Raw genomic sequence first — 20,590 nt, 5'->3', positions numbered from 1 at the left:
GGTATTGCATAAATTACATAATTAAAATCAATTCAATAATTCATTTACAATTGATAATTAATACTTGATTAATTATTACTTAGTTAACTTTTGACCATATACCCCTACAAGCTTGCAACCCAAAACTAAAATATGAGTAATATAAATCAGTATTTCATATTTTACATATTAAAATATTTAAATAATTAGCTAAATATTATCATTGAATTGTTAATTAATTATTACTCAATCAAATTTCCACCCTACACTTCAACACACTTAGCAGCTCTCAACTAAAACATAATGAATATAAATCAATATTACTTAAATTACATAATAAGTATCAATCATATAAATAAATACAATGTATTCAATACTGCTTTATTAGTAACTAATTCACTTCCTACAAAATCAAATAAAAACATTCTAAATCACTTACATTTTCAAGCCATATTTTAAAAAATTACAGCCTTCACATAAACAATCGTAAAACAGAAAATTAATATATTACCTAAAATGCATTGAAATAATTAAAAAACTATATTTTTAACCACTGTATTATTCAAAACAATATTAAAAACATAAATATTATTTACAACAATATTACTTGCCTCAGAAATGGTGAAAGGATATACATATCTATAGGTTTGAAAAAACTAAAATGAATTTCCCTTGATTGAATACAACCAACCCTGGCATATCTGCATCTAATGATATTCCCACAATCTAATACTCTGTATCTACTTCAACATCTGCAACAAAATGTAAAAGGACCCTCTATGACCAATTGAACTGTGGTACGGCCATACTATGGAAATCAGAGTTTAAAGTTATGTACGGAGAAAAATACTAAAAGACTAAAAAGAATTTATGACAAATGGTCATTAATAGAAAACAGATATTTGTGTAGCAAAGGGTGAGTGATGTAAACGATGAGGCTCCTAGGGTCTCTACATTGGAGTCAGAAGTAGAAGCAAACAAAAAGCATGCAGAGGATCATTAGATTAAAATGTATGGAATTAATCATCAGATGTAAGGCTTTCCTAAAAATGTAGACGGCACAGCCTTGACTGCTTATCGTTAGTCCTTATTCAGGTAAATTTTAAGTGACTCATATCTGTCTACTCTGTCAAAAGAATTGAAGAACTTGGCAGGATAGTAGAAAAGATTACATGGTGTCGAAACCCAGACATATTATAATGTTCTTTTGGATTTACTGATCTTTTGAAGGTTTCTTTTTGTGGCTAAGAAAACGAAATCATTTGATTGGAAATAGAAATAACATGTTCATGTAAACAAAACATGGTAAAATTAATAGATGAAGGATCAAGAATTATTAGATTTAGGACTGCCTCTGAAATATCTGAATGTAAATTATGGTCTCATCCATCCTTGTGCAGTTAATATCTCTCATAAAGACAAAACTATTACATTGACTAATCCATTGAAAATGAAAGTTCATATCAATAATCAGAAAGATGAAGCTATTTATACACCACAATTACAATGCAACCGCACATGGTGCCGTAAACCATTTGTAGCACAAGCTCCCATTGACAAATGGGTGAATCTGATCATCCCTGCACCTTGTGGCCGCATCTCAAGGTACCAGCCACACAGTGCAGGGATTAACAAGGAGGCACCATAGGTGTCCCCTTGACCACTAACTGGGGTCCACAGGATGAAGCAGGCCCTGCTAGGGGCCCTTACTGCTGCTCTCCGATAGGCTCTCTATGTCAGAAAGCCCAACATGAAAGGACTGTCGGAAACCAACATCCTAACCCCTACCGGAGAAACGCCGTCCATAGGGATAACGAATCAGTATCCGACTGGCCGACGGAATACAGCAGAATGACCAGCCATTTTCAGTTTCGACCGCCTGCATTGTAATCAGGTGGTTAAAAGTGAAACCACAATGATGCTGAAAAAGCCTCCGACCTGTGCTCAGAGGCTTTCTGATGCTCATCATAATAAGGGCTTATGCCCTTACATTTTTACAAATTCTTATTATATTTCTCCTGCTCACTTTTTTAAGGTACTCCACTGTCTGTTAAATATCTTATGCCATCTTCATTCATATTTTCTGTCTTTACCAACTGTTCACCATCACTTATTTCATGTTTCTCTTTGTCGTATAGTCATCAGTCTCCTCCATTTAGTTGTTTACTGACTTCCTTTGCATTATCATTCTTTTTCATCTCTCTTCTGTCTAATCAAGTGATGTCATTGCTTTTAAGGTGCACAGTCATATTCTCAATATTGCATGTATGTTATAGTCTTGAATTTGTATGTTTACCTTTCAATGTTCTCAATATAACAAAGAATTATCCACAGTATTGTTAAGGGTCTCGATACCCAGATTAAATGACAAAGAAATCCAGCCCATTTTTCTAGTTTCTATGCTGAGATTGATATGCTACAAGAAGCTCATTTATCGGCAATGAAGATGGAATGTTAAGAAGGTCATGGGTAGTTAAAGTTGTCTTTTTGAAATTCTCTTAATAAGCAAACGTGGTATTATCTTATTTCCCAAATCCATTAGCATTGATAATAACAAGAGCATGACTAAGAAGGGATATTGATATTTCTTCACTTACTACCTGTTGATACTGCTTTATTAATTATGAGTGTATTTGGCTCAAATAAAGTTAATGTGAATGTTTACTCTGTAAAGAAAATGTAGGGATGCAATTTCCAAATGTCAATATTATTGTAAAATGATAATAGTATTGTTGAAGTGTTTTAAATCAGGTAAATGGCCCATTTAAATCTATTTTTGCAACTATATCCCTAGCCACATGCAAAGACATTTTAAAAGATAAATTATGAGGAGGGCTAGTATATTGATGGAGATTGTGCCATCATGCTAATAGAGTATTCTCTCTTTTTTCACCAGTGCTCTCCACATATTCAAATAGTGACTACAATTGTTAAAGCACGATCTTATCTATCAATCTCTTACACTGAGAAGTAGATGTTTCATTTTGTATCATGCACTATTATATGTAATTTTGATATTCCTCTCCCAATATTGGTAGGTAACAGATGGAGGCTTCATGTAAATTCATTTAAAAACACCAAGGGGCAGATTTATGATGGCCTTGCGCCTCTTTGCGCCGCAATTGCGTCACTTTTCTTTGACGCAGCGGCGGCGCAAACAATGCGCCCTATTTACAACGTGACACATCTAGGAGATGCGTCACGTTGTAAAGGCCTGCGCCATAAGGAGGCGTTCCGGCGCAGGGGGGGCGTTCCTGCGCAGGAACGCCTCCTATAAGTAGCTGAGTGAAATCTATGAGATTTCACTCAGTCAATTTCTACGTCAATTCCTTACGCCTGCTTGAAGCAGGCGTAAGGGTGACGCACCATGCATTGTAGAGGTGGCTCCTGTGCATGCAGAGGCATGTCGCACTTGCGACATGACTCCTGCAATGCGCCGCCCGTACGCCGAGAGATGCGTCACGCATCTTCACTGCCTTGCACCATGGTGCGCCGCATCATACATGCGGCGCACCATGGGTGGCGGAGCAGTGGCGCACTGTGGCGCATGTTAACTGGCGCATCCCTCGGGATGCACCAGTTAACATAAATCTGCCCCCAAATGTATTTAGCAATGTTGTTGATGATTTTTGTCTCACTATATGTTGTCTCTGACATGTTTATCCGTAACAAATGGTAGGCTTGTAAGACCTCTTCTAGAAAATATATGATTCATTTCTGTAAAAAGAAAGCCTCTTTGAAAACAGCCATGGACATTCTTCTAAATATAACAAAACTGGAGCATGAATATCTTACTTCCTAATCATACAATTCACTCTAGAGGCTAACTAAAGCCAATCCTGAGTTTAAATAATTTACAAGTGACACAGCTCCTAGAATTATTTGTACAAAGTGGTTAAATGTTATGCTCACCAAAATACAGTGGAAGAACTATTGGCTAATTATTAAAAAAGAAAGATCTTTTATTCGATAGGCGATTAAGATAATGTTAGACCTGTCAGCCTCAGGATAGTCTTTCCCCAAAAATGTTGGCTTTTCCCTCCTAAAGCATTGGCTTTAGGACTCTGTGCACTTTACCATTGCTAACCAGTGCTAAAGTGCTTTTGCTCACTCCCTAAAAGATGGTAAAGTGTGCTTGGACCTGATTGGCATATTTAATGTACTTATAAGTTCCTGGTAAATTGGTATAACAGACATACCCAGTGCCTGTAAGTGAAATTCTACTAGTGGGCCTGCAGCACTTATTGTGCCACCCACTTACGAGGTCCATTAAACCATGTCCTAAGCCTTCTATTGCAGCATGAATGCAGTTTTAAACTACTAAAACCTCTTTGCCAAGCCTTAAAAACACCTTTCATTTCATATAAATCACCCTTAAGGTAGGCCCTAGGCAGTCCAAAAGTTTGGACTCCTAATTTTCTGATAGTGAAAATATCCCAAATTTGTTTTTCCCTAATGTAAGTCCTACCTTGACCTTACGATCACATTAGGTTGCTTATTACTTTTAAAAAGAGCTAACATTTGATTTGAAACATGTAAATATTTCTTGTTTGGTGTTTGAGAAATTGTAATGAAAGATCTTCTTTAATAGTAAAAATCAGATTTTAAGTTACAATTTGAAAATGCCACTTTTAGAATGGGCATTTTTCTGGACTAAAAATGTGGTGCCTGCAGCCTGTTCTGGAGTAATATGACTGGGTGTAGTTGGCAGTTGGGCTTTGTTGTATCTTCTCAGATGGCCAAACAATAGAGATAGAGAGATTGTGTGCGTCTGGATGGACCATCAACAAGCGGGAGACCTGTTCCACTACTTGAACACAGGACTACAAGAGCAGCTCAAAGGGCCTCCTAATCAGAGGGTTAGAAAAGGTTACAATCATCCTGAACCAGCACCCCTCAAGTGGTGACCTACTAGTCCGGGATACTTGGTTGGGGTTTTAAAGGTGCTCAGATAGCTGAAATCCAAACTTGGGACTTGGACTTGGAAAAATGTGGCTAAGACTCCTCTGAGAACCGAGAAGAAACTAGGACAACTTGCTTTTCTATCTACACAAGGTGCATTACCAGTTAGCCTGACTTTAAGGCAGTTCCTGATAAGTTCTTCTCGGCAGCGTCAATTCCTGTTCATATTGGGCTAGCCCTGCAACGCCCCTTATATTACTTTCAGAATAGGTCAATTATAATACCTTCTTTTTTGTTTGAAATGCATCTTTCTCACAGTTATCTGTATTGTTCCTATAATAGCAATATTGCCACTGATCTCGGTTATTTTTTAATGTCAAGACATTCTACATTTCAGTTGGGGGTTTGGGAAGTATGTGTTTGATTGTTTATTATTAGAGTTCCCTTTTACTAAACTAATGTTCTGCTAAGTAGAATTTACAAAATATATATATATGCTAGTTAGAGGGGAAATTGTTCATATATTCATATTGCTAGTAAACAGATCCCCTTAAAAAGAATGAAAATTTGCAGAGCTTTTATGCTGTCTGGTGGAATGGTGCTTATGGAAAGGGGCGACCATTCGGTCCCCCCGAACGTATGGCCGAGTACCACGAGCCCCCCGGGAAGCCATTTTGGGGCGGGAGGCGAGCCTCGGCTGGTATGCCCGAAGCGGCGTAGCCGGGGCGCGCTGTTTCCCGCCCTCGAGTGGGCTGGCCTAGACACTGACGCGGCTGGCCACGCCCTAAGGGCAGGCAGGGGCGGGTTTACGCCCGCCCTGAAGACGGATAAAAGGAGCAACAAGCCAAGAACGCATCCTCTTGTTCCTGTGCTCTGAAGCTGCACCCCCTCGCTGCACGTGAGCTCGAGACGGAACGAAGAGCCAATTTTGAACGTTTTAATCTTTCTTGTTTGTTTTACAGATATTCTGTTCGAGAATGCCTAAGAAAGTTGGAAAGCGAATGACTACCGACCAGATGCTGCGGGTTCTTATGAAAGAGGTGACCGACTTAAAGAAGAGAATGGCGGAGAAAGACGGGGAAGAGGGACCGAAACGTCCGTTAGCTGGAGCAGCTCCGGGAGGAAAAGGCAAGAGGCCCAGAAGGGGAGCAGCTGGAGGGGACATCCCGGTTCCCTCTGCCCCACTCGAAGAGCCAACTCCGGTCCCGACGGAGGGGAATCCGATTCCCGTGGTGGTCACCCCCGTGTCCGGGGAGGATATGCCGCCCGAGCTGGCAGCACAATTAGCAGCGTGGTTGGGTAAAAATAACGAGGGCGCCACGGCTGACGACGCACGGGTCTTGATGAGGCAACTGCGCGAAACAAGGGAGGCGGCTAAGGCAGCATCGCCAGTTATCACGCCGGCCGCGGCAGGAGGAAAGCCACCTGGGATAGGCTCAGCCGCAGATACAGCTTCCGGTTCAGGTAAGCGGCCATTGCCGATTGCGAGGGATGAGTCTGCCCCGTCAAGAAGGGAAAAGTTGGGTCAACATGTCCCTCTAGCTATTAAGGAGAAGATATGGGCAGATGAGTATGTAAACATCTTCTCGTTACTTACCGATCATTATGAGATGGAATATGTTAAGAGCCAAAAGGAGCTCATGCATCCGAGTGTTTGGCGCGCAAAGATGGCCGCCTTCAAGGTAAATGAGAACATTGGCAATTGGGGCAAGGCGTGGGGGATTTTTACATCCATCCTGGGTGAACGTAGGCCCGAGTTACTGTCTGAATTGCCGATTTATCAGTCACGTATCATGGGGTATTCCGTGTCACATGGGGGCAATCAATGGTTCTGTTACGATAATATTTTCAGGAAAGCGAAAGAACATGATAAAAACTTAACTTGGGATTGTTACGATTCTGTGTCATGGTCAAAAATGGCGGATACTGGTATGTTGAATTTGCCATTAGTAGGGAGTAGTGTGGGAGAGTCCTCCCGCCAATATTCGGGGACCTCCTTTCGATCAGGCGCGAGTAACGAATACCAGTCCAGGCCGAACGGCACCACAGGTAAAAAAGGGAGTTGTTGGAACTTTAACAGGGGTAAATGTACGAGGCCCCAGGGGTCATGCAAATTCAGGCACGAATGTAGCGGGTGTGGGCAAGCGTCCCATCCTGAGTCCATGTGCAGAGCCAAAACGGGTGATAACGGGGGTAGAGGAGGCGCCAAACAGGTCTGAAATAGTCCGAGGGGCGCCTTTACCTACTCCGATTGATACCATGGCAATGATTCCTTGGCTCAGCGAATACCCGGACCACGCTTCCGCTGGGGTGTTGCGGAACGGGTTTTCATATGGTTTCCGCATCCCAGTGGGGGAGTTGCAGGGTTTAGCGGAATGTAAAAACCAAATATCAGTCTTGCAGCACACGACCGTGGTACAGGAGAAGATTGGGAAAGAGGTGGCTCGAGGTCGAGTCGCCGGTCCGTTTAGTGTGCCACCGGTTGCTAACTTTGTTTGTTCCCCCTTAGGGGTGGTCCCCAAGAAGGACCCGGGTGAGTTTCGGCTGATACATAATTTATCAGCCCCACGTGGTCTTTCCGTAAACGATGCGATAGACCCGGCAGTGTGTTCAGTACGGTATGCATCTTTCGATGAGGCCGTAGCCATTTTGAATCGCCTAGGGCCCGGTGCGCTGATGGCGAAATCTGATATCGAGTCAGCGTTCCGGTTGCTCCCGGTACATCCAGACGATCAGCGTCTTCTTGGTTTCATGTTTCAGGGACACTATTACATGGATAAATATATGCCAATGGGTTGCTCTATATCTTGTTCCTATTTCGAGCAGTTCAGTTGTTTCCTGCAATGGGTCTTCACAAGGAAGACGGGGTTTCATCAGGTTATGCATTATCTCGATGACTTTTTGTTTCTAGGGGCAGCCGGGGATCCGGAATGTGGTCAGGCTTTGAATGAATTTTGTGTCTTAATGAACCATTTTGGTGTGCCATTGGCACCCGGTAAGACGGTGGGTCCTTCGACTTGCCTCGAGTTTCTGGGGATCGAGCTCGACTCGGAGGAGGGTTGTTTTCGTTTACCAAGAGAAAAAGTGCTTAGGTTCAGGGCATCCCTGGAGACGTGTATTAGTCAGTCCAAGGTTAAGTTGCAGCAATTACAACAATTGGTGGGACAGCTGAATTTTGCCCTGAGAGTAATACCGATGGCCCGCCCCTTTTCCCGCTCGATCGCTCAGGCCATGGTTGGCCTGAAGGAGGGTCACCATCGCACGAGGCTCTCGGCCGAGGTTCGCCAGGACATGCGCATTTGGTTGGCATTTCTGGCGGATTTCAATGGTCGAGTTGTCTGGAACAAACCAGCAGTGTCCTCCGAGGAGCTGGGGCTGTGGACAGATTCGACAGGGAGCATTGGTTTTGGTGCCATCTTTGGCACACAATGGTCGGCTCAAAAATGGCCGTCATGGTGGCATGAGGATGGGTTGACGAGTAACATTGCTTTTCTTGAACTGTTCCCCATTCTGGTGGCCCTGAAAACTTGGCCTGAGGGGTTTAGAGATCACTCTGTGGTATTCTGGTCTGATAACATGACCGTGGTTGAGTGTATCAATAGCCAGGCGGCACGATGCAAATGGATCCTGAGGCTGCTGAAAGAAATTGTCTTGGTGTGTATGCAATTGAATGTCCTATTTAAGGCAAGACATGTGCCGGGGGTGATGAACCAAGCGGCTGATGTGCTTTCTCGTTTCCGTATGCAGGCCTTCTGGGGTTTTCTGCCCACAGCGGACCCGATGGCGGCACCCTTTCCCGAAGCTCTCTGGTCTCTCGGTGCCCCGAACTACGAAACCTTGTGGGAGAGAGTTTAGCACCCAGGACAAGGAAGGCATACGAAGGGGCGTTCCGTTCCTATTTGGCCTTTTTGGGGACTGCTGGAGGGGAGCTTTGGGGCCAGGAGGAGTGGGTAGTAAATTTCCTGCTGTCTTTACATGAGGCAGGCAAATCTGTGGCTACTGCCCAGAGGCATCGGGCAGCCATATCCTTCGTGGCTAGGGCTTACGGGATCCAGGACCCGACAGCGTCTTTCGTGGTACAAAAAGCGCTACGTGGGTGGCAACGCCTTGAGGGTCGCAGAATAGATGTAAGGCGCCCGATAGGTCTGGATAGGCTGGCCCTGTTATTATCTGTACTCCCTTCAACGTGTTCATCCCAGTATGAAACAGTGTTATTCCGAGCCGCTTTTGCACTGGCATTCCATGGGGCTATGCGGGTAAGCGAACTAGTGGCGAGGAACAAGCGGGATGTGACGGGGGGACTGTGCCAAGAGCACGTTCAGGTCAGAGGGGAGACAATGTCCATCTCGTTTGTCAGGTCCAAGACCGACCAGGGTGCGATGGGGGACTGCATAATCATACAAAGGATTCCCGGGTCCTCCATGTGCCCGATAAGTTGCGTAGAAGAATATTTAGCGCAAAGGGTGGCATCATGGGGGGGGACATTGTTGCGACACGCTGACACCACCCCACTGACGAGGTTTCAGTTTCAGCGGGTGCTTGCGATGTCAATCTCCGCTGCGGGCTTGAACCCCGGCGAGTTTGGGACTCATTCCTTTCGGATAGGGGCTGCTACAGAGGCTACAGCTATGGGTCTGAATGTCGAACAAGTTAATTGTGTGGGGCGTTGGTCCTCGAACTGTTATAAAAGGTATGTGCGGTTGCACATGTTGTGAAGCTGTAATAATGTACTCACGCTTCTTGTTTTTCTTTGGTTTTCAGTTGCGCAAGCCTACGAGGCGGGGCGGACTGGGCAGTCGACCCAACACCGGGTCAGCGGTCAGACATCACCGGCTGTGAAAAAAGAGGTGTGGGTCGTGGGCCACTCATACGTGAGGCGGGCCGCGGACGTATTCAAAGCAGGTGACATGATTCACGTGGCTGGGGAATACGGGTACAGTGTGTCCTTCTACGGAAAGGGCGGGCTCTGTATTGACCAGTTTCAATCATTTTTTGAGGGTTTGTTAGGGCGGACGAGGTCACCGCCGTCTGTAGTCATAGTACATCTTGGGGGCAACGATTTGGTGTCCACTGGTAGACGACTACTTCTTGAGGCAATGCTTTCCACTGTAAGTTGGTTAGCGAGAAGAGTTCCAGGGTGCACAATCGCATGGTCCCATATGATACCGCGAAAAGCGTGGCGGGGGGCTCTTTCAGTTTCTGCTCTGAATCATTCAGTAAGGAAGATTAATAATAAAGTGAGTCGATTGTTCCGTTCAAGTACACTGCATTCTATTTCGCATGGTTGTATTAAAGGGGACAGTATGTATTTGGGTGATGGTATTCATTTGTCCCGGGTGGGGAACGAGTTACTCATAGGAGACCTGATAGCTTGGCTGGGGACTTTAAGACATGACCTTTAGGTAGGAGTGTGTGGGGGGTCCGGATAGCCGTTCAACTATCCGGCCTGTGGCGGTAAGGTCATGATCGGTGAGCACTAATTAGTAGATCCCTATGAGTGGGCGTCACCCATTACGGATGGGAGCGCTCGAGGGAGGTGGCCATTGGCCCCTCAACGGGTAGGCGGTCCCTTCTAAGGATGGGACGCCGAAAGGAAAGGAAAGGCGGTCAAGGCCCCTTCCTGGGTAGGAGGGGCTACAGCCCCCTCCTGGGGAATTTCCCGGGGCCAGGATATCTGCGACGGCAGATGTGGTAAGTTGTGTGGGGTTTGGGAGGGGGTCTACGCTACCTTCTAGATACCTCACACGAGTCCTCGAACGACCTTTAAGTGGCGTCGAGTTTATTGGGGCCCCCGTCAAGTCAAGGGAAATTGGTAGTTGCACTTGAGGTACACCTCTGTGCGGTCGCCCCTCACAAGTGAGGGGGATTTTCGGGTTTAGGGATCTTGACACCGGTTACGACCTTGCCGTTGGCCCTTAAACGTTAGGATGTACAATTTCAAAATTTCAAGTTAATGTTTTGTAGGATGTTAGTTCGGCTAGGAGAACCTTTGTATTAGAGAATATGTTAAGGTTAGCCAAACATCGCAATGTGGTAATGAAATTGTACATAATATGAAACTGTTATTTTAATGTTTTAATTTTGTTTCATATTTTAATAAATACGGCCGGGAAGGGTAACTCCCTTCCCGCCTTCCAAAAGTTCAAGAACTGTTTCCGGTTTCCCATCCTTGGGGAGTGTGTTGAGAGGGGGTGGCGGGTATCGCGGCCATATGGAAAGGGGCGACCATTCGGTCCCCCCGAACGTATGGCCGAGTACCACGAGCCCCCCGGAAAGCCATTTTGGGGCGGGAGGCGAGCCTCGGCTGGTATGCCCGAAGCGGCGTAGCCGGGGCGCGCTGTTTCCCGCCCTCGAGTGGGCTGGCCTAGACACTGATGCGGCTGGCCACGCCCTAAGGGCAGGCAGGGGCGGGTTTACGCCCGCCCTGAAGACGGATAAAAGGAGCAACAAGCCAAGAACGCATCCTCTTGTTCCTGTGCTCTGAAGCTGCACCCCCTCGCTGCACGTGAGCTCGAGACGGAACGAAGAGCCAATTTTGAACCCACCCACCAGCCCCTGAGGACAGCCAGTTGTTTTGAATAAAGTTTTGATATGGTAATTCTATTTCTTGCAGGTTGTGGTGTTAGTCGTGTTATTCTTAGTATGCAATAAAGAATGGTCAGCTACAATATGTTCTTCAAATAAAGTAATTCTGCACTAAGTATTGATCAGTAATCATACGTGAAATGGTTTATGGTTGTTTTTTAATTGAGTAATTTAGTTAAATTGTCGTATTTATTTTTTGGTCGGGCGGTAAGGTCATGATCGGTGAGCACTAATTAGTAGATCCCTATGAGTGGGCGTCACCCATTACGGATGGGAGCGCTCGAGGGAGGTGGCCATTGGCCCCTCAACGGGTAGGCGGTCCCTTCTAAGGATGGGACGCCGAAAGGAAAGGAAAGGCGGTCAAGGCCCCTTCCTGGGTAGGAGGGGCTACAGCCCCCTCCTGGGGAATTTCCCGGGGCCAGGATATCTGCGACGGCAGATGTGGTAAGTTGTGTGGGGTTTGGGAGGGGGTCTACGCTACCTTCTAGATACCTCACACGAGTCCTCGAACGACCTTTAAGTGGCGTCGAGTTTATTGGGGCCCCCGTCAAGTCAAGGGAAATTGGTAGTTGCACTTGAGGTACACCTCTGTGCGGTCGCCCCTCACAAGTGAGGGGGATTTTCAGGTTTAGGGATCTTGACACCGGTTACGACCTTGCCGTTGGCCCTTAAACGTTAGGATGTACAATTTCAAAATTTCAAGTTAATGTTTTTTAGGATGTTAGTTCGGCTAGGAGAACCTTTGTATTAGAGAATATGTTAAGGTTAGCCAAACATCGCAATGTGGTAATGAAATTGTACATAATATGAAACTGTTATTTTAATGTTTTAATTTTGTTTCATATTTTAATAAATACGGCCGGGAAGGGTAACTCCCTTCCCGCCTTCCAAAAGTTCAAGAACTGTTTCCGGTTTCCCATCCTTGGGGAGTGTGTTGAGAGGGGGTGGCGGGTATCGCGGCCATATTGTAATCATAAAATATATACCATTGTATTTGATGAATGGGATCTTTTAAAAAAATAGATCATATCTTGTTTTCTTTTAGTGAGTCTTTATGTAATACTGGAAGGAGCTGCAGCTGTTAGGACAAAAGAAATGGGAAAAGCAGAGAAAATGTTGCAGGTGAATATTGAGCATTTTGAGACTTTTGAGAAGGTCGTCCATTAGAGGCATCAAAGATAGTCTTGTGGAAAGTTAATAAGAAAATTACTGAAAGTGTCACAGAATGTTTGAAAAGTGCAGGTCTTTATTACATGCATCAGAGAAGGAATTATATGTACAAACAAACAGGCCAATGAGGACAAGGTAAATCGCGTATGCAAAGTGCAGGAAACTGAAAACAAATAGAATTTTGGCTAAACTGTAGGTCTTGCAAAATAAACCTGTGATTAAGATTCAGAGAGAAACTTTATCAGACTTTCTCCGTCTCTGCAATCCCGGAACCCAAGGCCCCCAAACCCATCCTGAAGACAGGACCCGCCCCACCCATGGACCACAGATGTGAGCAAAGTCTTCTACTTACCCCATATCCCACATTCCAAATACTCACAATGGGTGGGTTTGGTTGTCCCTCCTGGCCTCTGCACCTACAGCCCCCCCACTGATACACCTGTACACTAGTACCTCCCCTGACCCCCACTTCCCCCAACCACCCCACAGGCCCCTTTTGTATACCAGGTAAGGAGACAGACTAGTGCTGTCTCTTCCCAAGACAAAAAGTTATTTAAAAAACGATTTTCACTTTCTGTGTTTACTGTCTATGCCTGTGGTTGTTACAGTTAAAAATTGTAGTTTTAGCCTGCCTGTAATTGCATATTTTATCACCTGTGTTGTGTTTTAAATGTGTGGTTTTCCCTGCCCATGATTGCCTTCATTTAGTGTGTTGAATTGTGGGATTTGCAGTCCAATTTCTGTAGTTTGTCCCTCTCATTCCTTGGTGACAAATCTGTTTTTCCTCCAAATTTCTCCTTTGCTCTGTGCTTAGGCCTGTGTGCTGAAACAGTGCAGCCCCAGCCACCATTTTGTGTTCACAAGCCAGTGAGGCCAGCCCCCCTGCCCCCCCTCCCCCAGCAACAGGGATTTTCTACATCAGAGGGTGCTTCTGTGAGCTGTTGAAACTGTATTTACTGGGGCCTGTGCACTTCGTTTTTTGGCCAGCAGGGGGAGTAAAGCTTTATTCAAACCGTATTGTTAGATTTCGAGTTAGTGAAGCCTTTACCTGCTGAAGTCCAAAGTTGTGGATTGAGCCTGTCTGTCTCCTAGGAGATTCTGAACAGGAGCAAGCAGCTGCCCAGACCCCACCCCCAGGCCAACAGACCATTGGCTATTCAGCTACCAGGCAAGCCTGAGCCCTCCTCTCACATCTGCCCAGGCCCCTGAAGGCCTTGCTGGGTGAACCCCAAATCAGTCTCCTCCATCTTGTGAGTTGCAGCCCACATGTGCCCCAGATTGTTTTGAGCAGAGTCCAGGAAGTGTTAAGGAGACAGACTAGTGCTGTCTCTTCCCAAGACAAAAAGTTATTTAAAAAACGATTTTCACTTTCTGTGTTTACTGTCTATGCCTGTGGTTGTTACAGTTAAAAATTGTAGTTTTAGCCTGCCTGTAATTGCATATTTTATCACCTGTGTTGTGTTTTAAATGTGTGGTTTTCCCTGCCTATGATTGCCTTCATTTAGTGTGTTGAATTGTGGGATTTGCAGTCCAATTTCTGTAGTTTGTCCCTCTCATTCCTTGGTGACAAATCTGTTTTCCCTCCAAATTTCTCCTTTGCTCTGTGCTTAGGCCTGTGTGCTGAAACAGTGCAGCCCCAGCCACCATTTTGTGTTCACAAGCCAGTGAGGCCAGCCCCCCTGCCCCCCTCCCCCAGCAACAGGGATTTTCTACATCAGAGGGTGCTTCTGTGAGCTGTTGAAACTGTATTTACTGGGGCCTGTGCACTTCGTTTTTTGGCCAGCAGGGGGAGTAAAGCTTTATTCAAACAGTATTGTTAGATTTCGAGTTAGTGAAGCCTTTACCTGCTGAAGTCCAAAGTTGTGGATTGAGCCTGTCTGTCTCCTAGGAGATTCTGAACAGGAGCAAGCAGCTTCCAACTCCCTGACCAGCAAACCTTGTCTGAGGTTGCTGGGACCTTATATAGTGTGCTGATGGTTGGCACATGTGTACACTGATTGGTGGTTAAATCTGGTGTTTCTATTGGGTTAGGGTTAATGTCCTCATTGGCTGGGTATTTGAGGGTTCTGATTGGTTTCTCGGTCTGTGATTCAATCATTGCAGGGTTGGGACTAGGGCTAGGGTTAGGATTTCTATAGGAAGTAGGGACTAGGGCTTCCAATGTTATTGGTTGTTGGGAGTAGGGTGGGACTAGGGCTACGGTTAGACCTTTAATCGGAAGTAGCGATTTAGTGCTTCTGGTGTGATTGGTTTTTGGACCAGTTGTGGGACTAAGAGCAGGGCTAGGCTTTCTATTGGAAGTAGGGACTAGGGCTACTTGTACCATTGGCTGTTAGGGCTAGTGTTGTGATTGGATAGTGTTAGGGCTAGGGTTCCCATTGGCTGAAGGGGTCACCTGATTATTAGGGCTACAAAAAGGGCCAGGCTTAGGGCGTCTCAGCCCGGGCGTCAAGGCTAAGGGTGGAGAGGTCAAGGGTAGTTGCCTGTTTGGGCCTGTTCGAGACTGGTCGGGGCTAAGGCCTGAAATGCTGCCCTTTTTCTCTTAAAAAAAAAAATCCTTCACTCTTTTATCCCTCCACTATCCTTTTTCTATCAAAATTAACAGACTAACATGTTCACTTCTCAAATTCCATGTTCCATATTCAACTATACTAATATACTGCCCAAATAACTGAATAACATATCTACTACTCAAATTAATTCCTATTCATACTATACTAATTTTCAACACTAATCCTTTATGGGTTCCGGAGTGGCGTGCTACTCGCCAAAAAAGCGCTTCAACACCCATCAGGGGTAACAAGTGCTATATGAATGCAAATCTTTCTTCCCTTTTATCCATCCTCTATCCTTCTCACACCAAGTAACACACTAATATCCACCACTGAAATTACCTCATATTTCACCATATTAATTCACCACTAATCCTTTATAGGCTCCCTGAATAGCATGCGTCAACAAGCGAGCGATAAATAAATACTAACCTTTGTCCTACTCTATCCTTCTGCTATCATTCCAAATCCAAATAACTGACTAACATATCCACCACTTAAAATGTACTTGCATGTTTCACTATACTAATTCAAAACTAATCCTCTGTGGGTCCCGGAGTAGCATGCTACCCGCCGAAAAAGCGCTTCGACGCCTCGTCAGGGGTAGTAAGCGCTATATAAATGCAATTACAATACAATACAATACAATGTTTCTTTATGGAGAATTCTACTGTGATTACAGAACACCAGCAATTTAAAAGAATTTCCAGTATATCTTCTATTTATATTGATCTATTTAAATGAGCATGCTGTTAAAAAACACAAATAAATACACATATTGAAATAAAGAAAGTTCAACAGTCTTACTGGAACGTAGCTCTGTACTAATGGTATATCCAAGTTACTCATCTTGATCACAAATCTCAAAGCCTTAAATGGAAATTGGCATTGCTATCACACAATCAAGAAAATGACTGACCTATCACAGTGCCTCTTATGCATGAACAGCGCCTTGTAGATTTGTGATTCACCAATATGGACTTCAGTAGAAATATGCATCAGAATGTCACTACTGGCTGTGTATTAGTCCTGGGGAGTCCTATATTGAGTTTTGATCAATACAGAAGAATCTCAGACTTGTGCTGTGAAACCCTTCATTGATATTGGTACCCAGTTGTACCAAAAATTACTTGGAGTGACCTGAAAATTGCTGTTCGGAAATAACAATTTAAGAAGCTAGAATGGCTTCATTGATTCTTTAACCTGACCCATGCAGCTCTGCATTAGAGCTTGGAAAATGGAAACAGACGATGAAGCACAGGTTGTAGACTCAAAGGGACATATGCACTAAAACAGTTTCCCATTGACACAAAATGGGTGCAACCCTTTGACACATCTGGCCCTTATTGCATCATCCAATCATGTCAGTAATTTCCCTGACAACAATAGTATTTTCAGTGCCTCCTTGTGTACAAGACTGTCAAAGACTCAAACACATCAACTCTATTCTTCTCCACTGCTGAAGAAATGGTACATAAATCCATATTCAATCAGAAACTGTAAGCCTCTAGTTACATGGCACAATCATAAATTGGAATTTGTCTAAGGTTAGTGGATACCATACAACAGCAATTGGTGATGATCATCTGCCTACCTAGAACAATTCGAAGGTAGGCGCAAGACACTAACCTGGGCAGGTGTTTTTCCTCGTCAGGTCCACTGTAGATCCATCTATTTCTGGCTTAAGAGACATCAGTAACTTTAAACACTCGATCAATTTACTGACCTTGAATGCAAAGAATAAGTGAAAACAGTATACAGCAGTTGGTAAACACAGTTTTCATATTACAAAAATGTAGATGTGAAACAAATGTACCTCTTATCATTGACAAAAAAGAGAAACTGAGAAATGTAGGTGAAATACACCAGTAGGTCTCTTTTCTTGTTGGTTTTTGTTTGGATGTCTGTAAATGCTATTGTGCTAAAGGAAACAAATGCTGAATACGTTTCCAGCCAGTTGCTACCATTGAGGGCTATTTATGACTTATGAAATGCAGCTGCAGGGGCACAACTGCTAATTAAACACTGTGGTAAGGGAGACATTAAATTTTGCATTAGGCTTTGTGGTCGCTCTACATCCTCTATTGGAAGTGGGAGATAGTTAATTGAATTAGGATGGTTTTTTGACTACTTGTGATCCTAGAAACTAAGGGGGTATTTACAAGACCAGGTGCCTCCAGAACGTCACTTTTTATGACCCATATCTACGACCCCACGTAAAGCCACCCTGCATGGCTTTTCATGGCCTGGTAGATATGGTGTGAGACAATGCGGTGCAAGTTGCTGCATTGCCTCATACTGCGATGGGGAGGCGTGCCATGTCCATTATGGTGGGTCTTCTCAAGTAACAAAGAGCGTCCCTAGTAGCTTATATTTAGTGTACGTCTGTTATGGGCAAGCAAGAAACAGAAAAATTTGTCAAGTACATAAAATTACATTATATATGTGCAATAATATAAATTTGAAAGGTCACTCAAACAACAGGAAAATCCAAGAAATAAAAAAAAGCGTAGGTTGTAAAAATAATTATAGACAATTTATTTCACAAGGTTTTAAAAACAAATCGTGCATTAAAACATTTCATTAGCAATCATATATACAGTACATAAATCAAGAAAACTAAAGTTGATGCTGCGTTTCGGTGATTTCACACAGATGTTCACCTTCTTCAGGACAGTTTTCTGAATGGTAAAAAACAATTCATACTGTTATTCTTTAAACATGTTGGTGACACCTTCTTTTAAATATACAAATTAAAAATGCACAAATTAAGAACTTGCCCTGTTCCCACTCACGGGCACTTACATCTTAGTTACATCATTATTTTACTATATTCTTAGACAAACCTCACCTAAAACAAGGAATACAAATATCTCATTAATTATACCACCCAGCGCTATGCATAAGTGACACTGAATTACTACCAAATATCTTTAGATTGACAAACATCATCTATCCTAATCAGAATTTGATACCCTTTAGGACACTTCAAAAATTGACATACCTCTCTTAATCACAAGGTACGGTCTAACATCGGTTGTCACTTTCAATATACGTGGACCGGATTCTATGTCGATAGACTTTCAGAAATTTCATAAAAATTATCACCAAGGGTAAATACCTATTCAAATTAAAATTGGAAGTTATCTTTCATGTAGGGCCACTTCTTATTTATCAATCTTAACCATTGGTAAAAAAAAATTAATAAATACCAATGTGTGATGGACGCACGTTTTAAGAGAACTTTGTTGGGATGCGTCGTGTTTATAAAATAAAAACGGTAAAAGTAAATCAAATATAAGGTCTCAGCCTAATTTCATACATAATGTCACTATTCTAGAATTTAGTCCGTGGCAGGAGCCCATGATAACTTGCCTGGTAGGTGCCTGCCAAGAGATCTTGAATTTGGTCTACTTGCAAATCGCGACTGGATAGCGACTGAGCCTAGCACATCCCCGTGATTTTATTCTTCTTGGTCTGTAATGGTTATACAACAATAGATGGTTCAAGTCATTTGTAAAAAAACCTTAATCACAATAGTAATCCAATGGTGGTGCAATGATTTACCTGAAAATACTTCTTGCCCCACTTGTCCCTATTTTGAAATAGTAGGATTCCTCCCTCTTTGTATTTCAGTAACACCTATGGCTTTTGATACATTCCCAGATTGACAACATGCTGTAAACCTGGAATTCAAAAGCCTACACCTCCCCAGGGATGGCATAAGGGTTGTTTTTGTGAAGGATGGTGTCCCTTCCTCTGCAAAAACAACCTCATTTCAACATAGACACCCCTGGTGCCTACCTTGGCGCAGGGCAGCCATTTTGAGAGCCAGTGTTGTGAAAGAGGGCAAGAATGCTCCCTATCTCAAAGATATGACACATACCTGCCCTTTTCTTTTGACGTAGGGCAGTGCTGCAGAAAGGGCCCTAGGCCAAAATATTTTAAATGAGGTCCTTGACTCCCAATTCAACGGTTCATGAAATCCGCCTGTACAGCAAGCAAATTCTGGAACCAGATTCAGTTTCACAGGCAAATTTAAAAAGTAGTCGATTTTTCTAATAATTATATAGGAAAGCATTGTCGACCTAAAGCCAAATGTACTTGACCGTGTGATAAATATAGGTTCATCAAGGCTACCTCTCAAGACTGACAAAACAAGAAGGAGCCTTCAGCAATCAGGAAGTAAATGCACCAACCTTGACAACCACTGTGCTTGTCCTTTGATGAAAAGGAGCAAAACAATCATGCATCCCACACACTGGCAAAAATAGTATTCGCCTGCGTCCAAATGGACCCTCATACTATACTGAAAATCACTTGGATTACAACAAACGATTTGTGGTTGACAGTTCTAGTGGTGACTGAAGTCAAGCAAAAAGCCAGACAACAGACTCATTTCGAAAGTTTCTACCACAGACGACCCTGCTTAGTATTACCTCGAGTCGCAAGAAGCACAAAATCTGCAAAGACTGAGTGTGACTCTGACTTTGCATCGTCTGTTTGTGCAACATTTTCTTAACCCAGTGATCATAAACGAAGGAAAAGCACTTCATATAAATAAACCAAACATAAGGCTGTTTGCATGAAATATAAACATTCAACATATGGAGAGCAATCAAACAATATTTAATGCAGGACAACAATGATTAAAAACGTGCCCTGGTGGTTCAAAATGTTGACATGAGCTGCATTCGGAATACTTATTGCAAGCAAGAGAAAATGAAGACTAATAAATTAGCAAGTTTCCCAGAATGTGTGTCAAGTACAGTCTTGTGCTTGCATATGAAAAGCCATAATTATTTCTCTGATGAATTTCCACACCCACATTATTCGACCAGGCTTCCAGTACGGTATGTCAGAAACTTAAGAAATCGGTTGGCTTTTTCTCATGGCAGATATTCTAGACATGCCAGAGTACAAGGTCTATCCAACCAGTAACAATGAGCAGGTCACCACTGCCACACCATCATGATGGCAGCAAGGAAGTTCTTTCTTTCATCATGTGTTTCTGTCCCACAAGGAGCTGATACCATAAAAATGGAATAGCATTTCACATGTGCGACTGCTTTACTGTTAGTTACAGGTGGGATGTATCTCTGCTGAGAGTCTGTCCGGTTAAATGCAGTAGCTTCACTGAAGATCAGCCTTCATTTGTCTGTGGCGTTTTTGGTTTAATCCTTAAGACTTACTGGAATATGCATCTGTCCAGTTGCAAACATGTCCACACTTTGGAACAGGACTGTTATATCTAAGGTTTTTACCTTACATCTTCCCTGTTTCTCTGCCTTTGCTGTTCAGCCAGTGTGAGTGGAATGTTAGTGTGAGTGTGATGTCATTGGAGTGTTTGGTATGCTGTGAGTGGACTGTCAGTTGGATCCTGGGCTGAGCAGCAGAGAGGA

This window comes from Lissotriton vulgaris, chromosome 8, assembly GCF_964263255.1.
Source record: "Lissotriton vulgaris chromosome 8, aLisVul1.2, whole genome shotgun sequence".
In the NCBI taxonomy this organism is placed as follows: Eukaryota; Metazoa; Chordata; class Amphibia; order Caudata; family Salamandridae; genus Lissotriton; species Lissotriton vulgaris.
This window is presented reverse-complemented; position numbering follows the sequence as displayed.